General features: G+C 34.7%; 1 long non-coding RNA gene across 1 annotated transcript; it reads right to left on the bottom strand.

Moving 5' to 3' along the window:
• Nucleotides 1-1,510: 1,510 nt before the first annotated feature.
• LOC120436762 lies at nucleotides 1,511-5,687 on the bottom strand. The gene is made up of 5 exons (XR_005610589.1): nucleotides 5,647-5,687; nucleotides 4,931-5,083; nucleotides 2,302-2,357; nucleotides 2,129-2,187; nucleotides 1,511-1,539 (listed from the first exon to the last, which is right to left on the bottom strand). It is a non-coding gene; the product is annotated as an uncharacterized LOC120436762 (long non-coding RNA).
• Between the last annotated feature and the right edge of the window lie 384 nt (nucleotides 5,688-6,071).

Genomic DNA, 6,071 nt, shown 5'->3' on the forward strand with positions numbered 1-6,071 from the left:
CCTGGTTGCAATTACATTTTTTCAGCTTTATATTTAAGCTTGTAATTGACATTTATGCAATATAATGAAGTAAATGCAGAATAAACACAAAGAATGTGTGCTTAAATTCAAAGAGAATTTGAATAGTTTTCTTCAATCTTTTAGCGCAGGTTCTCTCATGTGAAATACAACTTTTTAAAAACCTATATACTAATAGGTAAGTGTACGCTTAATATATAATATATATTAGTGCTGTCAAACAATTAAAATGTTTAATCAGATTCATCACAGGGTTACTGTGGATTAATTTTTGATTAATCACAAATGAATATCATTCATTTTATTCTATAATATATTCTATTTATTCTATATTATTCGTGCATTTCACTTTGTTTGACCGAACAGACTCGAGAAAAAAGGAAAATATACGCACTTAACATGTTTATTGAACATCTTGAACATTCATGTTAAAAAAAAACTCTGTAAACATTTATCCACTCTCTCTGTCACTGTTGGGGAGGCACTTCACGCCCTTGAAATGAGGAACCAAAGCTATGTAAAGCGCATCCCATCGAGAGGGCCATTGTGCATTTATCATCTCCCAAATTGAGTTGATTGGTTCAGCTGCCCATCACTACCTGATCAACTGCCCATTTGCGCATGTGCAAAGACATTTCAGGGATTTTGACTCATTCTGCACTCCAGATGTATTAATTGAGTTAAAAATTTTAATCGCATTGACCGTGATGGTGAATTAATTTGTGTTAACGTGTTAATTTTGACAGCACTAGTCACAATATATTATTAAACAAACTGGAAAAAGTGTGGTATCAGAGAGTTTGGACTGAAGAGGGTGATGAGCTACTTAAGAGGCAACAATTTATGGAAATAGATGAATACAGATCAACCTGCATGTCATTAAATTTGAAAATCTGGAAAATGAAAATTAACTAATCCAGTATTATTGAGGATGTATGCATAGAAATGGTACTGTATATGAAAACAACATTTTGGGTGTCAAGTTTGGGAGCTGGAAGGCTCATTTTAGACATATAAAATAGCCCAAAATAGCTAAGACTATTGCATTGTTGGGAAACACAAGCCACATTCTGAACCGTACTGCTCAATTATTTTGTCATATCTGAATAATTGTGTAGAAATATGGGGTAACATGTAACAAAACTCACAATACTCATAATGCATACTGCAGACAAGAGTAAGAAGGATACTTAATAAAACTGATAAAAATCTAAATTTTTAAAGTCAAACAAAGCTATGGATCTAAAAAAAAAATTCCAAATTTGTCAAATAGGGTACAGAGCAATAGATATAGAGTAGAAGATCAAGCTGTGATGAGTCTTACAAGAATTAGTACATAGTCAAATGAAAGAATAGTAAAACATGGATTTTACTAACCTAGAGTGTCCACAAAATATAGTAGCTGAAAGCTGAGTTTCAAGAAAAGTGACTATTTCTTGAAGTTTAGAAGTTAGCACTCTGACACTAACAGCTACCTGAAAGTCAGCAACGCTTAGCACTTGAGTGGATATGGAGATGATTCTGTAGAGAATGATGGAAAAATATTTGTTACAGAGAACATTTAACATTAGAAGCAGTACATTTTATCTGTTGTGCATATGTTTTGCACTAAAAGGTAATGCTTGTCAGTCTCTAAAAGTGTACATGCTTGATTCCCATTGTTTACCAAACTTCCATTATATTACATATTGCAGTGTCTCCAAAAAAAAGTATCTTTCACTTTAAGCCTTTTGTTCTCCATTAAATGAAACCAGTGCAGTTTTCAATTGCTGTCCCTCTATTGCCAGGGAATGGCACTAGGCATTTGTCATCAGCTGTGCAGAGTTATTGAAATAGTTAATAAGTCAGAATTTTACTTAAGAGTTATTTGCCACTGTTTCAGTGTTTCCATGCATCAATCAGCATTAAAGCTCATGTCTCCGAAACAGCCCTGAAGACACTGGCTGACACTGATTCAGTGGCAGTAGCCTTTGTTAAGTATCATTGTCATCACAAAAACTCACCTATAATAAACCAAGTGGTGTCACGATTAGAAGTGGTGTTGTTTTGAAAAACAAAACAAAAGACAAAACACTGACTTTATAACATATTTCTTTATAAAGTACAATACCTTGGACCAGTAACGTTCACATACTGAATAGCATTCAGTTTTTGAAATTGGCTTTGAAGCTAAGAAAAGAAAAAGCATGAAATCATTGATATGTTTGTCCTATGTGACAACGGAAAACATATTTATATTTATAGTTTAGTTATAGAATAGTGAAATGTGAGGATGAGACATACCGTTGTGTTTTTGGTTTGATCCCATGCTGCAGTCTGTACTGATCCATTGATGAAAACTGTGTTCATAGTAAATATTATAGTTAGTTATTTCTTTTTTTTTTGGTTGTCAGACACAAGCATACATATCAACATGGGGAAAAAGAAGAAGAGTGAAAAGCAAAGGTTCAAATCTAACCATGATATAGCTGTATTCAGCAGATTTATACACCAGAGTTACTGTAGTTCTCTGTTTTTCTTTTATTTCTTTTTTATTTCTTTTTTCAAGATCAGTTTAGTTTCACTTAGAATCTAAGTTAGTTATCTAAATTTAATTTAGTTTTTAATTGTTAAAGTTTTACAGGTAGTTTAATTTTTATTACCTCAGTGTTTGTGTTGTTATTTATTTATTTACTCTTAACATGCGCTTTGTTTGTCATGGCATTATTTTGGAAATTAAAAACAATATAGTAACAATGAAGGCACTTGACACACAAACATGTAGAAATCCCAGAATCAATAAACAGGACCAAGACTCCTTAAGCTGATTTTGTTGGCAAATTTGACCAAAGACATGTTGATTATCAGGGCTCTAGAGTGCGACTAATTTGGTCGCAAATGCAACCCAATTTCTCAATGGTGCAACTAAAAAAATCTTAGGTCGCACTGGTGCGACCAGCTGTTCGAGTAAAGAAAAAAAAAAGTCTCCGCAACTCTGAAAGTCTCCGTGTGGTCAACAACAGACACACATTATGCCCATATCGTGGTCTAAACCAATCAGAAATAATCAGGGCGGGACCTCTCTGATTGGCCATGGTCCAGATATTCCTGTGGTCCTTCTTGTGTATGTTTGAAAGTGCAAGTGGATAGAGAGAGGTGAGTAGCTTGAATAAAGTGGTATCGATTCATTAAATCCTGAATCGACTTTTTAAATATAAATGTATTTTGCCAGAAACGCCAGAATCTCAGGTTAAAGCTCACAAAACTATTACAACAACGACTAAACAGCAAATGAGAGCAGATAAACGGATTCCACACAAAGATGTAAACACAGAGTGCGGACCCGACGCATCAGAATCAGCTTTTCTTTCTTGGCTCACCTGAAGGCCCATACACGGACACGCCGTTGGGGCTGAAAGCCGACAACTCACAGATTGATGCGTTGGCGGGTCCGTGCTTTGTGTTTACGCTCTTTTGCGCTAGATTCTGAGCTGCAGGTTTTGTCTCTCTCCAACCAAAATTCACTGAACCAGCAGCAAAAGAAGATCCAAACCACGCTCACATTTGATAAACATCATCATGAATTCACTCTTACTTTTGCTCTTTGCTTCCACCACAATAAACTCAAACTTCATGCACAGCTCTCTCTCTCTCTGTGTGTGTACTTCAAGAACAGTTTCCGCCTCAAATCTCTATTTTCTGCATTATTCATTTGCTTATTACCCACCAGTTCACCGTTGTTTACAGCGCTGTTGGCCGCTGTCTTATTTTTTTTTTTTAACTTAATGACCTCGGACAAGAAAGTCTAATTTCTGCTGTTCAATACTGAAGAAATTAAAACTTTTAAAATTATGCAAAATTGCAGAATATTTTTAAGTTTATCTGCTATAAAAGACCAGGCCGAGAAAATCTCCTCCGTGTTTTTCTGTGTTTTATCCTCAGTTACTTTGACACAAAGGCATCTGCTGTGATGATCACAACTCTGATGAAGTCTCACATGTATCGGTACTGATAAATGATCTGAATTATAATATTTCTGACTATCTGAGGCAAAACTGTATCGAATCAAATGGATTACAGAAATCAGTGATGATACCCAGCCCTAGTGGGTAGCCTAGGCCCGACAGAAGTGGATGTAGCTGTGGGCAATAAGAAAAGATGAAAAGAACTATTGATAACTTTTTTTTTAAGGCCTGATCCATCTGAAATTCATAGCCAGTGCTCTGACACGGAGCCATCAATCTTTGAACGCTGAAAAAGCACAGTGTATCCAGAAACACATATATGCTGCAATAAATGCACTGCCCAAGTGTCCCCTCTCCCCACTGTCTTTCAGCAGCAGGCAGCGGCAAACAGGTTGTCAGAGGAGGCCGAGATCATGATTAAGTTTAACATTGTCTACAATATTGCCAAAGAGTGCCAAACCACTTTAAGCACAAGCACTTTTTCAGGAACTTATCTTTCTTGTAGAAATGTGCTCCAAATAAAGAACTTTGTATTGACAAGACTGTTAGTTAATCATTTACATATTAATATTGTCTGTATGGACAGCATTCCCCCTAAAAAAAAAGTGTACATGTAAAACTGCATTGTTAAGTGATGCGGTTGAAAAATTTGGTGCACCTATCTTTTGTGCTGGTGCACCCCAAAAATAGTTGGGCGCACCAGAGCAACTGTGGCAAAAATTAGTCTAGAGCCCTGATTATTGTTATTTTTGCAACAAACAATATTGTTTACTTGCAAAAAAAGTACTTAGTGTACTTAGTGTTTTCAACATTTATAATAACATTTGCATACAGTAAAAACATATAGTTGTAGTGACCCTTATTTCATATCATTAATCAACAGAATACTAAAAATAATCAACAATAATAATGACTATAAGAAAAAAAACAGAAAAAAAAAGAGAATTAAACATCATCAGGAGACCTACCTTGAACTTTAGGAGAACAGAGGGGTGTGATGTAGGATACATTTTGTGTGCAAGTAGCATCCCCACAGCAGTTGTAGTTGTAGCACACTTCATTGCTCCAAAGATAATTTGTAGAACAGTTGCAGTTGGTGTCAGTTCCAACAATGAGGCACTCTAGAAAAAATAAAAGTCAAAAACAAAGGAAACATTTGCATTTTTCTGTGTCTTGTTTTTGAGAGTTAGGGCCACTCTGGTTAATCAGAACTAAATTGGCACAGCATTATTCGGATTTGAACGACACTGTTGTAAAATAAAGACACCTGAATTCTTTCACAGTACAAAATGTAAACATATTTAGCTTCATATTTATTCATCAATATAAATTAGTAATTTTATATGAGCTTAGCAGAAACACAATGACCATCAGTAGTATTTTGTTTTTGTTAACACAGAGTCCAGTCCAATAGCTTTGGCTTTTGTAAGAAAAAAATCAGTCACAGAGAAATTGCAGTAAATATTACTACAGCTCTGTCATGTTTAAGATAATGTTTAAGTAGTCAGTGCCTGAATTCAGTTCACTTAAGATTTATTCATAATAGTCAAGACAGAATGGGCAAATATAGGTTTATGCCAAAATAATGATTCTTTTTATTAGGTTAGATTACATCATTTTAAATGTTTTTGTTAAAACTTAACAAATTCAAGAAAGTGTTCAAGAAAGTGTTCCAGAAACATACCTGCTACCAGTTCAGTGTTTGTGATTTGTACTGTTTGTCCGCTCATCAGTGAGAGGCTTGTTGAATTGATAGCTGACAGGACAGTCTGGGCATCCAGTGTGACATTACTCTCCACCATTATCTCAGCACTGTAGATATCTTAAACATGAATAAGATTTATGTTATTATTTTGCATGATTAGCAACTTATTTAAAAGGAAGGGACTGAGATATAGAATAAATGTACTACATAATTTAATGAATTATCACATTTCTGGAGATGGTAAACAGTAGATTTTTATTCTTACCATTACTTATGAAATAATAAAAATAATTCAACAAACTTAATTAAACTTAATTAAACAAACTTAACTTAATCAATGTGATCAGCCTCAAGCCCTGTCTCAAAGCTCTGTGTGTAAAGATCTGAATTGGTAGGCTACATAA

Source organism: Oreochromis aureus, unplaced genomic scaffold (genome assembly GCF_013358895.1).
Source record: "Oreochromis aureus strain Israel breed Guangdong unplaced genomic scaffold, ZZ_aureus HiC_scaffold_153, whole genome shotgun sequence".
Classification (NCBI taxonomy): Eukaryota; Metazoa; Chordata; class Actinopteri; order Cichliformes; family Cichlidae; genus Oreochromis; species Oreochromis aureus.